This window comes from Canis aureus, chromosome 27 (genome assembly GCF_053574225.1).
Source record: "Canis aureus isolate CA01 chromosome 27, VMU_Caureus_v.1.0, whole genome shotgun sequence".
Classification (NCBI taxonomy): domain Eukaryota; kingdom Metazoa; phylum Chordata; class Mammalia; order Carnivora; family Canidae; genus Canis; species Canis aureus.
The window spans coordinates 46,143,389-46,153,795 of NC_135637.1; positions in this window are offsets into that span (position 1 = coordinate 46,143,389).

The window sequence follows — 10,407 nt, forward strand, 5'->3', positions numbered from 1 at the left end:
AGGAAGGGCCGCCCACGAGAAGCTGAAAGGGACTTAGACCCCACGGCCCTCTAGGGGAAGCTCTGAGCCTTGTTAAAGCCAGCGGGAGGAGGGTGGCCAGGACGGGCGGGCTTCAAGGGCAGTTTGGTGAGACGTCCCTCGAGAAGGCCGTCGGCCCGCTCTCCCTTACCCGAAGATTGGGGTTGGTATGGGATATGGGGTTTCCAGGTAATATGTAGGCTCTCGGAGACTTGCTGGGTGATGCTGGAGATGAGGCCGGGCCGTTGTCGGATGGTAGGGTCCGCGGGAGGCCGAACCTCGGAATGATGTGTTGGAGGGCTATGGTGGCCGCCGCCTCCGCAGTGTCCCGAGGAATGGAGAAAGCCCCTATCCACCGTGTAAAGGTGTCCACTGAGGCTAACAGGTAGGGAAAGGATTTATGGCGTGGCACGTGGGAAAAGTCAGGCTGCCAGTCCTCGCCAGGTTGGTGTGCGCAGAGCTGGGGATTGGGCCCCGCCGGGCCTGCGAATTCCCCCTCGAGCGTTGACCGTGGAGCAGGGTTTGCAAGACTTCGGCGCCTCTCCGGTAACCTGTGGCACATGTGGAGGGTGGAAAAGGGGTTGTAGGAACTGGTGTAAGGCCTTGGGCCCGACGTGTAGGGACTGCCGTATGTCTGAAACGATCATGGGGGCTGAATGGTCTGGAAGAGCGAGTTTCTTTGGAATGAAGATGCGGCCTTTGTCCCTGGCGATTCCTCCCATCCTTTTGGGTGTCTGTGTGAGTTTCCTGGTGTGTGTAAGAGGGGGACTGTGGTGTGTGGAGGAAGCGGAGGGGAGCTGGTGGGGGTCTAAGGCAGTGGGTCGGGCAGTGGAGAGTCGGCTTTGTTGTTGCCTCGGGACACCAGGTCCTTGGAGGGTCAGTCCACGACAGTGGACAGTGGCTACTTGAGTGAGGTTGTGGGGTCTGAGGGTCTGGGCTGAGGGTCTCCAGTAGTTGTGAAATGAGGTGCCCATTGATTATGGGTGGTACCCTTGGTGGTAAGACACCCTCGCTCTTGCCAGAGGACAGAATGTGTGTGTGTGATGAGGGAGGCGTATTTGGAGGCAGTGTATGTGGTGTCCCGAGGGGGAGGGCAGCCGCCTCCAGGACGGCATCGAGGGTAAGCAACTACGGCGTAGGCCGCGTGTCTCTCTCTGGCCGCCCGTGGCGATGAGAGAACTACCATCCATAAAGAGGATTCGGTCAGGCTTCGGGAGGGCTTGATAGGAAAGTCCCGACGTGGAGGAGTCAGCTCGTGCAGGAGTTGAGGGCAGGAACGGGAGGGTTCTGAGTGAGTCGCGGGGGGAGTACCCACCCGCGGGAGGGGAGCAGGATTTAGACGAGAGGTTGGTAGGTGGTAGATGTCCGGGTTTTCGGTGAAGAGGAGAAGATCAAGTTGGAGTCTAGAGGGGTCCAGATGAGAAACAGATTTCTGGCTCAGTAGATCTGTGTCCCAGGCGGTGAGAGGAGAAAACGGCGAGGGGCCTTGGAGAGTGAGTCTAAGGGCCTCCTTTGTCAGGGAGGCGGCCCCAGCCAGGGCTCTGAGACATGGTTGCCAGCCCTGAGCGGCGACATCTAGCTGTTGTGAGAGGTACGCCCGTGTCCGCTCCGTCGGTCCTGTTGGCTGTACCAGGAGGCGAGGGGCCGAGCGGGAACGTTCATCAGTCAATAAGTAGGGAGGTTTTGGGGGATCTGGAAGAGCTGAAACGGGTCCCAAAGTAAGGCAGTCTTCCCGTTTGGAGAAAAGGTGTTTGACAGGGGAGGGGTCTGTCCGTGGCCCCCGTGGGGTTGGTTTGGCTGCCCTGTGGAGGGGTCGTGCCAGGAGAGCGAAGTCAGGCATCCAGTACCAGAGGAAACCCACGAGAGCCAAGAAAGAGAGAAGGTTGTCGGCGTTCTGGCGGGGAGAGGGGAGGCCGGAGATGCTGGCGTTGTGGTAGGCGGAGGCGGTCTCCAGTGAGTGTTTTCGAGGTGTAGGGGTTAAGGATATACCCAGCTAGGTAACCGTGGGGGTGCAAAGTTGCGCTTTGGAGGGAGTGACCGGGTACCCTTTAGAACCAAGGAAGCTGAGGAGGAGAGCAGTGTCTTCCTGTGAGGAAGGTCGGGAGGGCCTACAAAGGGGAAGGTCATCGACTTCTTGGAGGAGCGTGCTCTGTGTGAAAGAGCATTGTTGGAGATGTCTAGAAAGGGCCTGGCCAAAGAGATGGGGACTATCCTTGGAGTCCCTGAGGCAGGACCGTCCAGGCCAGTCGTCCTGAGGTATGTGTGTCGGGGTCTTCCCATGGGAAGGCCAAGAGAACGTATGAATGTGGGTGTGGAGGAGCAGTGAATGAAGAAGGCGTCTCTGAGGCCTAAGCGTGAGAAGTGAGTAGCGGTGGAGGGAACAGTAGAAAGTGGGGCGTATGGGTTGGGCACCAGCGGGTGGAGAGGGCTAGCAGCCTCGTTGATGAGTCTTCAACCTTGTACTAGGCGATAGGCTCCAGAAGGTTTCCTGGCAGGGAGAATGGGGGTGATGCTCGGGGAGCTGTTGGGGATAAGGAGGCCGTGCTGGCCAAGTCGGTCTGTACTAGGTTTAAGTCCCCGTCGGTGAGTTTCCGAAATGGAGAATTGGGGCTGAGAAGGAGAGGAGGCGGGGGGGTTTGATCTTTTAAGTGGGTTTTGACTGGGGGGTGGTGAGTGGCCACCATTGGTTTAGAGGTGTCCCAGACTTGGGGGTTAAGGGGTAGAGGGAGACGGGGGGCGTGGAGTGGAGGGATCAGGAGAAATGAAGGGTAAGACGAGGTGAGCAGAGGCAGTGGGTGAGGGAGAAAGACGAACGGTGGCCTTGAGTTTGTGTAGGATATCCCGGCCGAGGAGAGGAGCCGGGCAGGAAGGAGTTCTAAGGAAGGAGGGTGAGAGGGGAGCCCGTCCGTGGAGTAGATGGAGGTGCCATCAGTTCCCACCACCACCACCACTGGAGAGGGGAACCCGGCACCCGAGTGGAAGGCAGAATGGAGCCAGTCGCCCCGTGTCCAGCAGGAAAGAGATGGACTTCCCCGCTCCCGGGAGCAGGACCCCACGTTGTGCCCCAGGTAGCAAATCCGAGAAAGCCCCCAGGAGCCGACACCGATGCAAACACACGAGGGTTTCTTTACAAGCTCGAGCTTGGGTCCAAGTATACCCGACACGGCGGAGCAGGGACTTGGACCCCGGGGCTCAGAGGCGTAGCAGCTTTCCGGGGGCCAGTGGCCCACGGGATTGTAACACACACAGAAGGTTGCACAGTCGTGTGAGTCCGCCCGCAACTGGGGGTCAGTTGACTCCCAGTTTACCCTACCTATGGTGACCGTTTGAACTGGCCTATCACTCTGGTCAGAATTGGCGCGCAGTGTTGGGGGGCACAAGCGGGGGTTACATTTTTATGATCTGATTTCGGGTAAGGGTGTGCTCAGTGGCTTGACTAGGGTGGGGCAGCGCAGCGCCTTAAGCAATAAGCAGGTCCTGTGGGGGTCATAGCAGGAGGTGGCGGGTGCAGCAGAAAATGGAATTAGTCCTGCTCCGCTTGTCCAGGGGTAGGGGATTTTTGTGCTCGCTTCGGCAGCACATATACTAAAACAGGGGTAGGGGATTTTTGTTAAATTCCCTGGGTGCCACATTCTCCTATTTTCCTAGGATCCTAAGCAGGACCCAAGTTCCGGTTCTGGGTTTCTGTCTAAAGAGGCAGTGGTTGTCATTGTTGCCTGAGTACCATAAGTTGGACTGTATTGACTCCGATCTTTGACAAGAAGCTACTCATCGATTAATGATGCCGGGTCTGAAGGTTAGAAGGAGGAGGCTGATGATGAGTGGGACAGCGGGAGGATAACATGGTAGTCAGCCAGGGGGAATGATTAAACCAGGGTTCGATCCAACCTTGTTCCTGTTCTCGCCCCGATTTACATTTCAGCATAGAAGCAACAGCCATCGTTTATGGCAGCACATAACCCCCCACCCTTTGTTGTAAGAAGACTAAGTATAATCGCCTTCTATTTTGAAGGACAACCTAAGACTAGGGAGTCTTGGAGGTGGGAAATAAGTGAGATTAGCTAAGTCTTAGCTTTCGGGGATTGACCTTTTCTGGTTGGCTTTTCCATTCTGGAACAAAGTCCTTGAGAAAGGCGTGTGGGTCAGCTGGCTGGTCGTGGGTGTAGTGGACCCAGGGCGTAATCCTGTCAACCTTGAGAGTGGTGGAAGTGGTCACGATCACGATGTAAGGGTCCCTTCCAGGGAGGTTGAAGTGTCTGGTGTTGGTATCTCCACACGTACACCCAATCACCTGGCTGATATTGATGGGGGTCCGGGGGTGGCCCAGTCTCCTAGAGGGCCCTCAGCTTAGGCCACACCTGCTCATGGGTTCATTGTAACATTTGGAGAGTGAAAAGAAGTGGGTGATCATCCAATTCAGCAAGCACCTCAGGTTTTAAATTGGGGATAACAGGTGGAGGAAGACCGAACATGATCTCGTAGGGAGTCCGTCCCCCCTTATATGGGGAGTTCCTCACCCTATATAGGGCAAAGGGGAGGAGAGTCACCCAGTTCCCGCCAGTCTCCAGAGCTAATTTAGTTAAGGTCTCCTTGAATGTTCTGTTCCTCCTCTCTACCTGTCCTGAGCTTTGGGGCCTATATGCACAATGTAATTTCCAATCTGCCCCAAGTATTTGTGCCACTCCCTGTGTTACCTTAGAGACGAATCCTGGGCCATTGTCTGATCCAATTCTAACAGGAAAACCATACCTCGGTAAGATGTCTTTAGCAGTTTCTTGGTCAAGGTCTGTGCTGTTTCATGTTTGTTGGGAAATGCCTCTGTCTGCCCTGAAAAAGTTTCCACAAACACTAGTAAATACTTGTCCCCGTATTTTCCAGGTTTTTCGTCAGTGAAGTCCACTTCCCAGTAGGCTCCTGGGCGGTCCCCTCAGAGTCGGGTAACTGGGTGAGATCCATGGGCAGTGGCATTAACTGGTATGCGTGGCAGCTCGCCAATATCTGCTTGATCTTTGCTCTAGAGCCTTTAATAGTGATCTTTTCGTGCCGTTTGAGGTCTTCCATTTTCTTTGTTCCCATATGAGTACTCTGATGCATTTTGGATAGGCCTCGCCGTCCTAGTTCCTCTGGCTGGATGAGGCTGGAGTCTGCGGCCCTCCACCAGCCACGCAAGCATTGGGTCGTAGGCAAGCGTTTGATCCAGTGCAAGTCAGTGTCAGTATAGTTGGGAGTATCAGGCAGGGTTGCAGCCCCCGCATCAGGTAGTGTGGTTGTTAAAACCTGGGTCATCATAAGGGCCACGTCCTTAGCTTTGGAGTCGGCTACTCGGCTTCCCCTGGCTACTGGTAGTACTGCTCTGTGGCGTTCCGGACAATGAGTGATAGCTAGGTCCTTGGGCAGCCAGGGGGCCCTTAGGAGTTCAAGGATCTCTGTTTTATTTTTATTTTTTTAAAGATTTATTTATTTATTTATTCGTGATAGACACATAGAGAGAGAGAGAGAGAGATGCAGAGACACAGCAGGAGGGAGAAGTAGGCTCCATGCGGGGAGCCCAACGTGGGACTCGATCCAGGACTCCAGTATCGTGCCCTGGGCCAAAGGCAGGCGCTAAACCGCTGAGCACCCAGGGATCCCTGTTTTATGTTTAATAGTTTTTCCCTCTGCTGTCAGAAGCCATCTCTCCCTGTGAAGGGCTCCGTGGATATCGCGGTGGCAAAGGCATACCTGCTGTCAGTATAAATGTTTATTCGTTTACCTTTCTCCACGGTTAGCGCCTCGGCCAGTGCGATCACTTCTTCCCATTGAGCCGATATTCCGGCTGCCAATGGTGCTGCCCAGATGCTCTCCGTTTCCATGGTTACGGCTGCCCCCGCGAATCTGATTCCTTCTAGGACAAAACTGCTGCCGTCCGTGTACCAGGTGGTGTTCGCATTAGGCAGTGGCTGGTCCTGGAGATCAGCTCTGATTCCATGCACCTGTGCCACAATTTCTTGACACATGTAGAGGGGGGTCCCAGTCTGGGTTAGGGAGTAGCTTTGCCGGATTCAGGGTTGTTGGTGCCTTAAATCAAATTCTGGTGGGGTTTAGCAGCAGGCTCTGATAATGGGTCAGACGGGCATTGCTGATCTAGAAGTCTGGGGGCTGTTTAAGTACCCCTTCAATAGCATGTGGGGTGGTAACATGCAGTTCTTGCCTCATGGCCGGTTTGTCTGCGTCCTTGACCATAGTGGCCACCGGCAATAATTTTTAAGCATGGGGGCCATCTAGTGGCTACCATGGCCAACTTTTTCGAGAGATAGGCTATCGGTCTCTTCCAGGGACCTAGGTACTGGACGAGGACCCCTTTTGCCACCCCGTCTTTCTCGTCCACATACAGGTAGAAGGGCTTGGTTAGGTCGGGCAACCCAAGAGCTGGGGCAGACAGCAAGGCCTGTTTAAGATCATTAAAGGCTTTGTTCATGGCCTCTATGCATTCAAAATTCTGCTGGTTCCTGGTGGCCTCATAGAAGAGGGTCTAGCCATCTTGGCAAAACCCGGAATGGATAATCGACAGAACCCTGCTGATCCCAAGAATTCATGTACCTGGCATACGGTTTGTGGCTGTGGGATCCTTAGGACAGTTTCCTTCCGTGCGTCTGTCAACCATCTTTGTCCATCCTCTAATGTGTACCCTAGGTTGCTCACCTCTGCTCTTCAGATCTGGGGTTTTTGAGCTGAGCCCGGTTATCCTAGAGCCGCTATTGTCTGGAGCAAGTCCCTGGTGCCTCGCAGGCATGTGTCCTGGTCTTCCGCTGCCAACAGGGTATCATGTACATATTGCAATAAGGTCAAATGAGGGTGCTCGGACTGGAACTCACCCAAGTCTTCGTGTAAGGCCTCATCGAAGATGGTCAGTGAATTTTTGAATCCTTGTGGCAGTCGAGTCCAGGTGAGCTGGCCATTGATGCCTTTCTCGGGGTCTGTCCATTCAAAGGCGAAAAGGTCTTGGCTCTTGGTTGCTAAAGGCAGGCTGAAAAAGGCACCTTTTACATCCAATGCAGTAAAGCAAAGTTTGTGTGGAGGCAGGGTGGAGAGGAAGGTGTATGGGTTTGGGACCGTAGGGTGCATATCTTCCACTCGCCAGCTGACTTCCCTTAAGTCCTGGACTGGCCTGTAATCATTAGAGTGCGGTTTCCGCACCGGCAGAAGAGAGTGAGTGTTCCATGCCGACTGGCAAGGTCTCAATATGCCCAAGTCCATTGGTTACCATATGTGGGGTGTGGTTCCCGTATGGGCTATGGGAGGCATGGGGTATTGGCGGACCCTGACAGATCTGCCCCGGCTTTAGTTCTATGTAAATGGCCAGTCGGTGCCAGGCAAGCCCAGTTCCCCCAATTTCTGCCCATGCTTGGAGAAATTCCTGCATCCAATGGTCAATGTCAGTCACTGGGGCCGAGGGCATTTGGTGAAGACGATATTCGTCTTCTAAACTCAGGACAAGCACCTGAATCAGGTGCCCCTCCTTGTTTAGGATTTTTGCCCCTTCGGGGTGGAAGCAAATTTGTGCCCCCATCTTGGTGAGCAAGTCCCAACCTCACGATGGGTAGGGACACTCAGGGATGACCATGAAGGAGTAGGACACCCGGCCCATGCCTAGATCCACAGTTGTCCGGGTAGTCCATGAGTACTGTTTGGTGCCCGTGGCCCCTTGCACCCATGAAGTTTTGCTAGCCAATTTACCTTGGGGTTGTAATAAAACCGAATGTTGTGCCCCAGTGTCCACTAGGGATTCAGCGGGTTGCCCCTCCACTCTGAGAGCTACCCTGGGCTCAGGGAGGGGCGCCAAACCCCGACTCCTCTAGTCGTCCATGTCCTCTATCTCCAAGTTTTTGGTAGGGGCCTTGGGTCTTTTGTTAGGGCAGTCTTTCACCCAGTGGCCCTCCTCCTTGTAATAAGCACATTGGCTTTTGTTCAGTTTAGGGCACTCCGGATGGGAACCAGGGCCATCGTCCTTACCTGTCCCTGAAGCCAGTTTCTTGAGGTGTCTCCGACTTTCCCGTGGGTCGTCCATGGTTGTGGCCAGGAGGATCTTGGCTAGGTTTCGGGTCTGCCGGTCACTTAGTTTGATGCTCTTCCAGACTTTATTATTATAGACTTTTTCTGCTACTATTACTAAGTCCTGCAAGCTCTTCTCCCCCGGTCTCTCTACTCTTTGCAATTTCTTTTTAATGTCTGGAGCGGCCCGGTTAACAAAGGCCATGATCATTGCGGCCTTCGTTTCTGGGGCTCCTGGGTTCATAGGGGTGTACTGCCTAAAAGCCTCTATGATCCTTTCTATGAAGGCTGCTGGACTCTCATCCTTACCTTGTCTTACTTACATCATACACCTTGGCCAGATTTGTAGGCTTGCCGGGAGGACGGAAGTCGGCAGGCGTAAGGGATGTCTCCCAAGACCCTTGGTCGACGGTCTGCCAGCACAACCGCCTAAGCCAGTGTCGACCTAATACAGATTGGAATTCCTACAGGTAAAAATACAGTTTAGAGCTCTCGGGAAATATGCGCGCAAAAGGTGGAAAAAGTTGAGTATACTCTCCATGCCTGGCACCCTCCAGATGGGGTCCTAGGGGTCTCTTGGATCCCGGACGAGCCCCCAAATATTGTGCCCAAGATTGCATATCTGAAAAACCACCAAGGAGCCGACAGCGATGCAAACGCATGAGGATTTATTTACAATCTCGAGCTTGGGTCCAAGTATATACCCGACACGACAGAGCAGGGGTTTGGACCCTGAGGTGGGTTACAGCTGGGTTTTTATGGGCTGGTCTAGGGGTTTAAGATGGTAGCCAGAGATCTTCTCTCTCTTGGCCTCCACAGAAAGAGGCTTGCTTTCAGTACTTGAGAGGGTCTAACTATAGCCCATCCGGCCTCACTTATTCCCTGCTCTACAAAGCATCTGCCATCAGTATACAGATTCCACTCAGGATTGTCTAGTGGAGTCTCCTGCAGATCCTGCCTGGCAGCATCATCTTGCATTATCATTTGTTCACAGTCGTGTTCCAGTTTAGCAGCCTCCTCTGGCAAGAAAGTTGCAGGATTTTAAGATGTACAAGTTGTAATGCAAATATGGGGTTTCTCTAGGAGTAAGGCTTGATATTTCAAGAGGCGACGACTATCAGCCAGAAGCCTCCTTTTGATTCCCATAGTCTTGTTACATTAGGAGGGGGGTAACCAGTTCTTTCTGCCCCCAAGGTTATCTTAGTAGCTCCAGGTATTAGAAGCTCAATGGTGCTGCCACCCGTAAACAAGCCGGCCCTCCTTTTGGCACCATGTCTGATTCTTTGCTTAGGTATCCTGTCGGTTGCTGAGTTGATCCCCTCGTCTGGGTCACAACTCCAAATGCTATTCCCTTTCTTTCTGTAACATACAAGTTAAACTCTTTTCCTACAGGAAATTAGAGCTGGAGCTTTTAATGAAGCTTGTTTAAGTTTGTAAAAGGCCCGGATGCCTGGGTGGCTAAGCTGTTGAGCATCTGCCTGCCTTTGGCTCAGGGTGTGATCCCAGGGTTCCAGAATAGAGTCCCGAATCCAGCTTCCTGAATGGAGCCTGCTTCTCCCTCTGCCTAGGTCTCCCCCTCTGTGTGTGTGTGTGTGTGTGTGTGTGTCTCATAAACAAAAAAATTTAAAAATCTTAAGAAAAAAAAAGGAATCAGCATTATATCTCTGCAATCAAATTCAAGCATTTGGCTTGTATTTTGACAGACTTCAGTATAGTGGTCAGGATTATCTACAAATTTGCCCAAGTCACTCTTGATCTGTTTATAAAGTCTTGGAGAGAGAATGGCACGTGTACCTTACTTGGGCCAATTCTACTACGCGTGTCAGTTCATGGGTATAGCTAGTGCACCTTCCTCTCATTGGGAGGTTTCTCAGTTTGAGGCAAGCCTGGGTAAGGCCGGCAGGAAGGTTTGACAGGTACCTCTTGATGGGAGGGAGCCTCAGGGGGCAGGTTATCAGCATTTGCCCCTTGTGATCTTTTGCTTTGGCTAGGGAGGTGTTTTCTTTGCAAGATTTACAGAAGTCGGCCTGCTCTTGTAAGGCACAGAAGGGACTTTGGACCATTTAACTCCCCTTTTACAGTATGAATCTAATTGCAAGATAGCTTTGTTTCAATACTTCCCTCAGGGGGGACCAGGTCTCTCCATCCTCCAGATGATCCTGAAGCCAAGCCTGGGAACAGAAAAACATCATACACTTCCTTTTCAGTGTCAGTGGGTCAATTTCCCCAACTTTTCAGAATGCAGTGCACAAGCATCTCTGCAAAGGCTGATTGGTTCCCACCTCGAAATTCTCGTAGGAATCTCCTGCCCTGTACCTGTTCTAGAGAGGTGACCACTGATGGCATCCCTACAAGTCA